The 11,963-nt window shown below is 45.0% G+C and overlaps 1 protein-coding gene across 10 annotated transcripts in view; it reads right to left on the bottom strand.

Moving 5' to 3' along the window:
• The window catches only part of LOC309859794 (zinc finger protein 37A-like), a 44,310-nt gene extending 40,297 nt beyond the window's left edge, over window positions 1-4,013 (bottom strand). For 9 of the 10 annotated variants that reach the window (XR_014308901.1, XR_014308902.1, XR_014308903.1 and 6 more), the window contains exon 1: window positions 3,373-4,013. The gene's annotated coding sequence lies outside the window, so the exon portion shown is untranslated. The remainder of the gene's footprint in view (window positions 1-3,372) is intronic. The other variant, XR_014308905.1, reaches the window with a different exon arrangement.
• Between the last annotated feature and the right edge of the window lie 7,950 nt (window positions 4,014-11,963).

Here is an 11,963-nt window from a genome sequence, read left to right as displayed (position 1 = left end):
GACCCACACGGGGGCATCTCAAAGGTCGGCTTCTCTGCAAGTCAATGGGAAACTTTAGGGTCATGAACCCTGGCCTTCCACACTAGAGCTGGACACGGGCTACGCTAAGCATTCCCCACAATCCCCTGTCATCCAAGACCCTGAGCATACGGGCTGTCCCACCAGAGACCTGAAGAGTTTCATTTCTCGGCTGAAATGGGCCTCGAGTCAAGCCGCCGCCCGAGTGACTGGAAAAGTCAACTGGCTTCAGCACGACTCACGGGTATATAGTCTTTGAAACGGAAACTTCATTTAATCAGCAGTTGACGTGGGGGTGAGGCTACCATGTAGAAAGATCTATCTGAATTCCGGAAAGGAACAAGGCACCCGACTACAAGTGGCTTGCAGGGGTAGACGCAGCGACCATTCCTGAAGGGAAGGGCTGGAACGCGTTCATTGAGTCAGGAAGGGAGGAACGTGAGGGAGCGATCCTGCCACAGCCCCACGTGCTCTGGCCATTAGCAGAGGGTTCACACTGCACAGGAACACGGGCAATGCTGGGGCACAGCACGGAGATGTCTCACGTGCCTCACCTCACTCTGGGTGTGCTGTGTCCTGGGAAGACAAGCCTTGTATTTGCTGATAATGTGGAAGAGCCTCAGCCATGTGTCCCTGGTGCCAGGGAAATCAGAGCTCGTTCATCCTGGATCGCAGCACACCCGTCTCCCCAGTGTGGGAGAGCCCTTAGTCGGGGCACTAACCTCGGGAGACACGAGAGAACTCACCCTTCTGAGGAACGGAGACATGACACACATAGGGGGAACCACCCCAGGGCAGTGCTCACCTTTGTACACAGTAAGACCACCGGAGACGCACCTCGGGGATGGAACGAAGGTGGGAGACCCTTCCTTCAGAGAGCTCTGCTCTTCTTCATGTCCAGGACCTCACACGGGATAGAAGCCATGTGCTGGGATGGCCGCACAAGAGCTCGCAGCAACAGGCATCCCTTCGAGGCCATGGGCACGTTCCCACAGACAGAAACCGGTTGAATGCCATCTTCAGGGGAAAGCATTTAGGCCAGCCACACCCTTAGCCAGTATCTGAGGATCCACACAGGCGGCAACCCCGACAAATGCAGTCAACGTGGAAGAGCCGTTCGATACAGGTCTCACATTTGGGGACACCAGACAACTCAGAGCAGCGAAATCTGTGTCTGTCATTACTGGGGCCCCACCTGTACCCAGAGCGCCCACCTTGCTCACCGCCACAGAAATCACACAGTACAAACCCCTTGTCTCCCGTCACTGAGGCAGAGCCTTCAGCCAGAAGTGGGCCCTTTCCCAACACCAGAGAACTCACACGGGGAGAGTCACTGGAGCGGTATCCTGGTGGGAGAAGCTTCAGGTGGGGCTCAGGCCTGAGGCTCCCGCCACCATCTCAGACTGTACTTCATCCCTCACACGGGAGCGAAGGTGCAGGCACCCCTGGGACCCCTGCATCATCACTGTGGCTGACTGCCGAGGACATCCAATATGGGAATCCCATTCCTCACGGAGCCAACCCAGGAAGGACCTGGGAGGATTCGCACACAGGAAAATCCTCCCAGTCTGATGAGCAAAGGAACGGGCTCAGCTATCCCTTCTTCCCTAGCCAGCAATGACACCCTCACACCGAGGAATCACTGATCCCAACGCAACGAGGGGAAATTCTTCCCCGGACACTCCCATCAGAGAATCACTGGGCAACTACCTCCCAAGGAATTCCTCGGGGTGACACTGAGATACAAACTCAGACACTGCAAACACAGACAGCTGGGCCCCGTTCTGAGGGATGCGGAATGTGCTATTCCAGTAACCAATAGCCAGAAATCAAGCACATCTGCTCCGATCCAGCAGTACTTGCATAAAGGCCAGTCTCACCGAACAGGCGGGTCTCACAACACTGCACACTGTGCCAAGTAAGAACGGGGGACGTTTCCTTTACGACCTCTCACAACTGACACAGGTACTGTCTCTTGCTAGCAAGTGGGGTCACAGGAAGTAACGCGCCCGGGATCCATGAGAACATCAAGTCGAGGGTAAGCTCGGAATCTCAGAACACAAGGCGATCAATGGATGTTCACGAAAACATGAACCTAACCATGTAGGTAGATCGCAAGGATAAATGGTCACAAGATTCAACAAACACATGGTTTGTGATCTACCTCTCACGCCCTTCATTCTACTAATATTGTCCTCACAAGGTGCAAAGGATTTACAAATTAATTACACGCTTAGAAATATCTCTATTTACTTCACTTATCGGAGAGTGACAGAGCTAGACAGGGCGCAAGAACAGTCAGGGTCGGGCAGCGAGGAAGACGGAGAAGGGTGCCCAATACAGAGCTTGATCCCCCAGGATCCAGGGATCCTGACCTCAGCCAAGGGCAGATGCTTACCCAACTGCACCACCTGGGGCTTGCAAATTAATTTCATCTCATACAAAGGTGTTCTTTGGAAGACCTGTGTGGACCAGGGCACGAAAACCTCGACAGTTCAGCATCAGGCAGTGAGGGCTTCCTCCCCGTCTATGAGAACGTGGGAGCCAAGGGCTTTTCTCCACCACCAAGTCAGCTACGTATCTCTGGGCCCGAGAGGGTGTACGACCACTGCAGACATGGAAATACTCCCCGATTCGGAAGATTTTAGAACAGGAGGGGGTTCTTACACTCCCTTCCATAAAGACAAAGCCTGTCCAGGAATGCCTGCAAGGTTCCTTCAGTTTACGGACCAATGTTTGGCTTTGGTTCAGGTTATGATGTCAGGGTTATGGGACTGAGCCCGGAGTCAGGCTATGGAAGGCATGGGGAGCCTGCTGAAGGGTCCCTCTCATCCTCTGCAACTCCCACACCCCCACCAAAAAGAAACAGGAGAGAGAGAGAGAGAGGAGAGAACGTGTGCCGAAGTCCACTCAGACATCCATTTGTAAAGATGCCCGGGATTCGTGGCTCTAGATGAATGGCCCAATAAAGCAAGTGTGGGCAGAACGTCGATGGTCGAGAGAATGTTTATTTATTAAGTTTTATTTTATATAAAAGAATTTATTTTTTATTAAGTCAGTCGTGTGTCTTACTAAGTCAGGCTGCAATAACTCAGGACTCTGCTACCAGGGGCAACATGGAGTTCAGAGGTTTTGTGTGGGGCAGGGACTTGCAGAGCCTTCTCCATATGTACCCAGAAGTAAATTTCCCCCACAGCCAACTCTAGACATTCTGGTTAAGGGTACATCTCCAAGTTAATCAACAAGAAGAGGCTATCATTTCCTCCGGAAGAGAGATGAAGCCGGCAAGAAAGACACCCAAGTCAAGGCCTGAACCTCAACCCAGGGGGGAGATTCAGAACCAAGACAACTTACCACTGCGATGCACGTGCAACAGGGAGATGGCAGCGGTCACACTCCTGGACGTGCTGCACTTCCATCTGCACTGAAGAGACAGAGGCCAGACGCTTTGGATGCTGCCCAGGAGGCCACGTCCCCTGAGCCTCGAAGCACCCCCTGTAAAAACAAGGAGAGCATTCAGTCGAGGTCTCAGGACCCACACATGGGGAGACACAGAGTCACCCATAACGGAAAGCAGGCCCCTCCCTCCCAGCAGGGAGTGCAGGCTCAAAAAGGCCAAAATCACAGGGCCCTGCCATCTGTCAAAGTCTTAGCATGGCTGCTGGAAGACCTTCCCCTAATACATGCTTAGAGATTTGGCTTCCAGAACTCAACACAGGAAAAGAAAAAAACCAACCAAAAAAAAAAACCCCAACAACAACAACTACCTTCCCCTTCCCCAACACCCTTCCACTATAGGGTCGTGGCTAAGGCAGACTTCACACTGTGCGCATTTTGCCCTGATAAACGTCAACCCTCCAATAAAGCACAGAGCGTAGAGCTAGGCTTGGGCACCCCAGCGACCTGGCTGGCTGCCGTGGCTGCCTGGGCCTGCCTGCCTCCCTCCCTCCCTGGCTCCAGTCCTTTCCTATGAGCATCTGCCTGGGCCCTGGTACTCTGGCTCTGCCCCAGGTACTCCGGGCTCTGGGTGCAGGCCGTCAGGAGGCAGTTGAAGGGTCGCAGACTCCAGCCGGCCGGCCCTGTGCTCCGCTCAACCCAACCACCGTGGTAACCAACATGGGCCCAGGTGCCAGATCGAACTGCAGCCCCCACCCTCCTGCTCAAACACAGGTTCCCCTCAGAAGCAAGGCACATCGGCCCCAAATAACCTGCCCTTTAGTCCCCACCCCACCGCCCTGAATATCCCCTCGGAACGGAAGCCCCAGAAGCCAACACAACCACCATTCCAGGCAGCGCATTTCACTCATCCTCACATCTTGCACAGGTTGTCTGAAGGGTCCAGAAAAACCCGCCTACGTGCTGCTGTGATGTGAGGAACCCTTCACTTCCCCAGAGTTTGAAAGGTCACCTGACCCAGCCACCACGCCCACCTCTCCTGCCAGCCTGGGACTCTGCCTGCAGAAAAAGAACAAGAAAGAACAAGAGTTGGTGATAATGTGAAGAAGAAGGAACCTTGTGTACTGATGGTAGGGATGAAAACTGGTGCAGCCATTATTGAAAACAATGGGAGGTTCCTCAAAAAATTAAAAATAGAACTGTCATGTCATATGTTCATATGTCATATGTTCCAGTAATTCCATTACTGGGTATTTGCTCAAAGAAAAGGAAAACATTTGAAAAGATACGTTTACAGTGCAGCACTATTTACAGTAAGCAAGATATGGAAGAGCCCGTCAATAGATGAATGGATAAAAAAGACATGACGTATATATATAGATAGATAGATAGACAGATCTCTAATAGAATAGTACTTGGCCAGAGAAAAGAATGAAATCTTAACATTTGCAACAACATGGATAAATCTAGAGGGTATAAAACTAAATAAAATAAGTCAAAGAAAGACAAATATCCTATGATTTCAATCATATGTGAAATTTAAGAAACAAAACAAAGCATAAAAGAGACAAAAAAAAGAGACTCACGAATATACAGAACAAACTGGTGATTACTAGAGGGAAGGTGGGTGGAAAGAGGGCATGAGACAACGAGGGTGTATCACTGAAAAGGAAAAACAAAACTCGATCTGAAGTCATTATTATTGTCTACGTAGAAAATCTCAAATAACTTATAAAAAGAAAAAAAAACTATTGGAAGTAATGAGGAAATACCAAAACATCATAGGATACAAGGTCAATATAAAAAAGTCAACTATTTTCCTATATCTGAATAAAGAATTGAATTCCATATTTTCAAATGAAAAAAATACCATTTACAATACACCCCTAGAAAGGGGTACTCAAGTATAAAATCTAACACAATACATATATACAGGAAGACAAACCTGATGGAAGAAATCAAAGATCTAAATAAATGGAGAGAGAGTTCGTATTCATCGGTAGAAAGACTCAATATGGCTAAGAGGTCAATTCTTTCCAACTTAATCTATAAATTCAATGAAATCCAAATAAAACCTCCCAGTTATCTTGCAGATACTGACAAGAAGATTCTGAAGTTTACACAGAAACGCAAAAGATCTAGAAGAGCCAACACACTGGACACCTGGGTGGCTCAGGTGGTTGAGCATTTGCCTTCAGCTCAGGTCACGATCCCAGAGTCCTGGATGAAATCCCGAGTCAGGCTCCTTGCTCAGAGGGGAGCCTGCTTCTCCCTCTGCTCTCTCTGCCTCTGACATCCCGTTTGTGCTCTCTCTCTGACATATAAATAACATCTTTAAAAAAAGTTTAAAAAAAACAGAACAGCCCACACAATGTGGAAGAAAAATGAGAATTCACCTTACCTGGTCTTGAGACTTACTATAAAGCTACTAGTAACCAAGACAGTGTGTTAGTGCTGAGAGAGACACACAGATCAACAGAACAGATTACAAGGACCAGGAATAGATCCACCAAAATAAAGTCAAACATTTTTTGACAAAGGCACAAAGGGAATAAAAGGAGAAGAGACAGTCTTTCAACAAATAGTGCTCAAACAACTGAATGAACACTCATGCAAAAGAAATGAAACTAGACACAGACCTTACACAAGTATTAACTAAAAATGAATCAGAGATCTAAATGTAAAATTGCAAGAATAAAGAATACAGGAGAAAAATCTCTCGGACACTGGATTTGATGATGAGTTTTTAGATAGAACAGAAAAAGCGTATTCCACGGGGGAAAACATGCGTTGGATATATTAAAAAGAAAGTCGTCTGCTCTGTGAAAGACATTTTTAAGAAAATGAAAGGATAAGGCACAGACAGGGAGAAAATATTTGGAACACAGATATCTAATAAAGGCTTTGTGTCCAACATGAGAAAACAGCTCTTAAAGCTTCAATAGTAAGAAAACAAATGACCAAATGAAAAATATGCAAAAGATTTGAACAAACACTCCACCAAAGATATAAGGATAGCAAATAAATACACGAACAGATAGATGCTCCACATCACCTCAGTGGGAATATGCAGACAACATGACACAGGTATTGGAATGGTTACATCAAAAATAATGACAGTACCAATTTCAGGTCCAGAATCAGAACAACAAGATTCTGATTCATAGTTGGTAGGAACAAAAACTGATACAGCCACTCTGTAAAAATAGTTTGGCAATTTCTTGCAAAGCTAAACATACATACATACATACATACATAACCAACACAGCAATTTCACACCCTATGTTTTTGAAAACTTATGTTTTAAAACCTACATGCGAATACTCTGAAATCACGTATGTAATTCTGAAATCATGTGTATGTATTCTAAAATTGAACTATCAAATAAATGAAATTCAGATATTAGCTAGATTCTCACTGTTAATGCAGGAGATTACAGACAAGCAAGGAGAGAAGGTTAGAATGTTCCATTTGGTAATGATTACAACAGGAGACAACAGTGGGAATACTTAGCTTACTATAGATACAGATGGTTACATACTAAACTATTTATAGACACATGTATATACACGAGAGAGTATATACATATTCCCTTCTTGAGTTAGCTGAGAGGGTCTTTGAGCAATGACTTCCCAGTCACAACAGACACACCTAGTCCCCCAATCTTGGTTTCTCATACTATGCTCCAATGAAAAGAACCAGAACTACTGAGGCGGGGGAAATGGCTAATCCTAGGGCAGGAAAGACAGAAGATGAACCTGGAAAACCTACTGCAACAGAGTAAGGAAGAAATATTCAAACAATAACAGGGTATGTCAATAGACAAGGGAACCAACAGAAGGTGCCTTTTAAAAAATTTATTGACTTGTTTTTGAGAAAGTAGGAAAAGGAGAGAAAGCATAAGCAGCAGGGAGGAGCACAGGGAGAGAGAGAGAATTTCTATTTATTTACTTACTTACTTACTCATTTATTTATTTGACAGAGAACACAAGTAGGCAGAGAGGCAGGCAGAGAGAGGGGGGGGGAAGCAGGTTCCTTGCTGAGCAGAGAGGCAGATGTGGGGCTCCATCCAAGGACCCCGGGATCACGACCTGAGCCTGAGCCTGAGCCAAAGGCAGAGGTTTTAACCCACTGAGCCACCCAGGCACCCCAAGAGAGAAAATTTCAAGCAGGCCCCACACTCAGCAAAGAGCCCAACGTGGGGCTGGATCCCAGGACCCTGAGATCATGACCTGAGCCAAAATCAAGAGTTGGACACTCAACCAACTCAGCCACCCAGGTGCCCCTAGAAGATGCTGTTACTAACCAACCTGAAACAACTTGAGCAACAAAAAGAACAAGGTATCATTGTACTATAACCAAAATATAAAATAACTAGCCATGAATTCATGCTGATAGTAAATAGAACAGAAAAATCTCCTATGCAGAATTCCTGATAATTTATGTACATAATCATGTAGCTACTCCAACAGGAAGGAGGTATAGTGTAAGTGGTATAGTGTAATTGCCCACTTCTTTCCAAGGAGTCCAGTATGAGGACAGAGAAAACAAAGTAATAAGTCATGTCCAGAGCACTAACCCTTAATATCATAAGACCAAATCACATTTTATCTCTGTGGTCTTCCTCCAAGAAACCCATAACCTCAGTCTAATCATGAAAACAACAGCAGACAATTCCCAATTGAGGGACATTCTACAAAACACCTAACTGTACTCCTCACAACTGCCCAGGTTATCAAAAACAAGGGAAGTCTGAGAAATTGTCACAGCCAAGGGGAGCCTAAAGAAACGACTAAGTGAAATGTGGCATTCTGAAACAGAATACCTGCATGGGGAGAAAACACCAGGGTCAACTATCGAAAGACAAATCACATCCCATAAAATAAGAGTTTGCAACCCATTAAATGGACAAGCACTAGTATCCCTAATCTATAAAGAGCTAGACACTGAAGAAGAAAAACAAAAAAAGCCACAAACCTAAGAGGAAAATGGGCAAAAGATATGAACAGAGGGTTCACAGAAACGTAAATACCTCTTTCAGATACATGGAAAAATACTTAACCTCACTCATAGTTAAGAAACTTGCAGATATAAACTTCATAAAATACCATGTTTATCTTTCCACTGCCAAAATTCCAGAAGTTGAACCACGTGTTTTATGGGTGAAGCTGTGGACAAACAAGCACTCAGGCGGTGTCGATGGGAGTGATACAAAATGATACCATAATCCTGAATGATCGAGTTATCAATTCTATGCACCCGTTGACCTGGTAGCGCACTTCTGGGAATTTATTGGATAGAAAAAACCTATATGTACAAGGTCATTCATTAGAACATGGTTTGTAATAGCAAAAGGTTTGAAATAATGCATAACTAACAATAACCAGTTAACGAACTATGGAACGTCCATGCTTGAATTACTGTGCAGTTATAACAAAGAAACAATCCATGTTCTGTTTAGATACAGATGTCTGGGACAGGCTTTTAAGAAGTGACAAAAAAGCAAAGGAAGAACAGAAAATCACGTATAGACTCGTTACTCAAAGTGTGGCTCCCTGGGACGCCTGGGTGGCTCAGTTGGTTAAGCAGCTGCCTTCGGCTCAGGTCATGATCCCAGCGTCCTGGGATCGAGTCCCACATCGGGCTCCTTGCTCAGCGGGGAGCCTGCTTCTCCCTCTGCCTCTGCCTGCCATTCTGTCTGCCTGTGCTCGCTCTCTCCCCCTCTCTCTCTGATAAATAAATAAAATCTTTAAAAAAAAAAAAAAAAAAAAAAAAAGTGTGGCTCCCTGAGCAGCAGAGTCAGCTTCACCTGGGAGCTTTTTAGAAATGCAAAACCCAGGGTCCCCACCAGATCCACTAAATCAACACCTGCATTTTAACAGGATGCCAGTGGTGTACAGCTGCATCTAAGTTCAGAAACCCTAAAGATGATGGATTCCCTTCCAAATAAAAGTAGGGGGCATACAAGATTATCTTTTAACTGAAAAAAGCAGCACTGCTAGGACAAACAAGACAGACAGATATCTACAGCAGGAAGACCATAACTCCAGTTTGTCTGGGACTGTCCCAATATAGCCAGATGTCCCATCATAACTTTATGGAACCTCTTTCATTCTCAGTGGAAGTGTCTCAGTTGAGATGAAAAATGTCACCCTTCCTAGAGGGAACATCACTTAACCTTTAACCATGTTATTACTAATTCAAAAGTATTTTATTAAAAAGAGAGAGAGAGAGAGAAGACCAGTCAGAAAAAAAGCACAGACTGAAAAAAAGCAGTGAGCCAAGGATGGTTGAGCAACAAACCCAAGGAGAGGCAACGTCTGGGGCTAAAGGGAAAGACAACTTTGTGAGGAACAGTAAGGGGATGTATCAGAGTTAAGAAAGGAAAGCTAGCAGGCAGGTGTCAGAGACAATAGAGACTGAGGATTATGCTGCAGGATGGTCAAGTAAGACAAAGCCAAAAACTGGATTTGACTACAATTTGGTAGCCTTTTCCAGAGCTGACTCAGGTGAATGTCGAAGAAGCAAGAATGCATTCATGAAGTTGAAATATGAATGAGAAATGCAGAAACCAAAGCCAGAACAGTCGGCTATTCAAGCTAGAGATGTGAACAAGCTGACACAAACCCTTAGGGAGAGTCATCTGGAGGACGCGTGGTCCCTCCATTCCACCAGATCTTCAAAGTCCTATTCCTGCATCAAGCAGTACCATGAGAGAGCTGTCTACTCAGACCTCATTGCTTGGTCCCCTGAAAAGCATCCATACACTTCTAGCACAATGCTGTGTCTATCAGAAATGATTATAGGCAATTTCAGTGTTATTAGAAAAATCAAAGGAAGTTTTACAACTTGCACAACTCTGTGAAATTAAGAGTCCTGCTTCTCATTCTACCAACTGTTCTTTGAATTTGCTTGATATACTTGATATACTTCCCTTCAAGTAATTCTTGCCTATTTCTATTTTTTTGGTTTTTTTTTTTTTTTTAAGATTTCATTTATTCATTTGACAGTCAGAGATCACAAGTAGGCAGAGAGGCAGGCAGAGAGAGAGGAAGGGAAGCAGGCTCCCTGCTGAGCAGAGAGCCCAATGTGGGGCTCGATCCCAAGACCCTGGGATCATGACCTGAGCCAAAGGCACGGGCTTTAACTCACTGAGCCACCCAGGAGCCCCTCTATATTTTTTGGTTTAAAAATATGAATCCTTTCAAATTTTAGAAAACTCATTTTCAAACAAAGTGGAAATAAACAAACAAAAAGCTCACCTGGGATGTGTTCATTTTCTGCTCTTAGTGGAGGAGGGACAGCTGAGGAAGAAGGAAGGAAGAAGGAAGTTAGAAGAGACTTGGCCTGCCTTACAGTTCTTGAATTTACCTGCCCACACAGCTCCACATACAAGATACTTATGTCTCCATGTGTGGCTCCGATAGATGTTGAGCTTAGACATGATACTTTTCACTGAGTGAATGTAAACATTTGTTTCTTATTGATTTATTACCAATTTAGGTTCTGTGACACAGAAAAATTAAAAACATGAGAAGATGAGTTGAACATTTAACAGTAACCTAAAGGAGGAAACATTATGGCTTTTTCAGAACTAATGTGGGAAAAATTAAAAATTAAAAATCTCAAGCCACACTGTTCATCTGTTTTCCTGTGAACACTATTAATCCCCTGAGGTCAGAAAATCCAAGAAACCTCTGGAAAAAAGAGATCGGGGTATTTAAGGCAAGATAAAAAATAAATGTTTAATATTTGTTTCTTACAACTTTCAAAAGGTCTTTTTTTTTTTTTAAGATTTTATTTATCAGAGAGAGGGGAGGGGAGAGCAAGCACAAGCAGACAGAATGGTAGGCAGAGGCAGAGGGAGAAGCAGGCTCCCCGCTGAGCAAGGAGCCCGATGTGGGACTCAATCCCAGGACGCTGGGATCATGACCTGAGCTGAAGGCAGCTGCTTAACCAACCGAGCCACCCAGGCGTCCCTCAAAAGGTCTTTTAATGAGAAACTATCTTTGACGTAATTAACAGTGACAAAATGAGACATGGCCTGGGAATTTGCAAACCTCACTTTTAACCATGGTTCTGCCACCAACAAACTGCATGATCTTGGTAAGTCACCTTCTCAGGCTCAAGTTTTTTTTTTTTTTTTTTTCATTTCTCAAATAAGGCCAAAACAGATAGCCTCGTGCCTGCACTACCATCCTATATGTCTATAAGGCCAGGAGAGCAGGAAACTCTGCATCTTTCTAGATGCCATCAACAATGGCAAATGGGGAATGGAAAATGAGGGGAGGAGCGGGTGTTCAGGGAGGGGTGATGACAGAATTTCCTTCGCTATGGCTGCTGCCCTGTCTGCCCTCACAGACTCTCCAAAGAAGTGACATTTCCTGTGTAGCCTGCATGCCCACCCTCTCAGCTCCAGCTCACCTCGCTCTTCTTAAATTTGTCCCAGACCTTCCACAGTCACACAGCCTGCGATGGCTTCAGGATACTGTCATGCTTTTACATAACAAATAACAAATGAATACATAATAAATAATAACTGGGGCCTG

Source organism: Mustela nivalis (assembly GCF_964662115.1).
Source record: "Mustela nivalis genome assembly, chromosome: 2".
Lineage (NCBI taxonomy): Eukaryota > Metazoa > Chordata > Mammalia > Carnivora > Mustelidae > Mustela > Mustela nivalis.
This window is presented reverse-complemented; position numbering and strand designations above follow the sequence as displayed.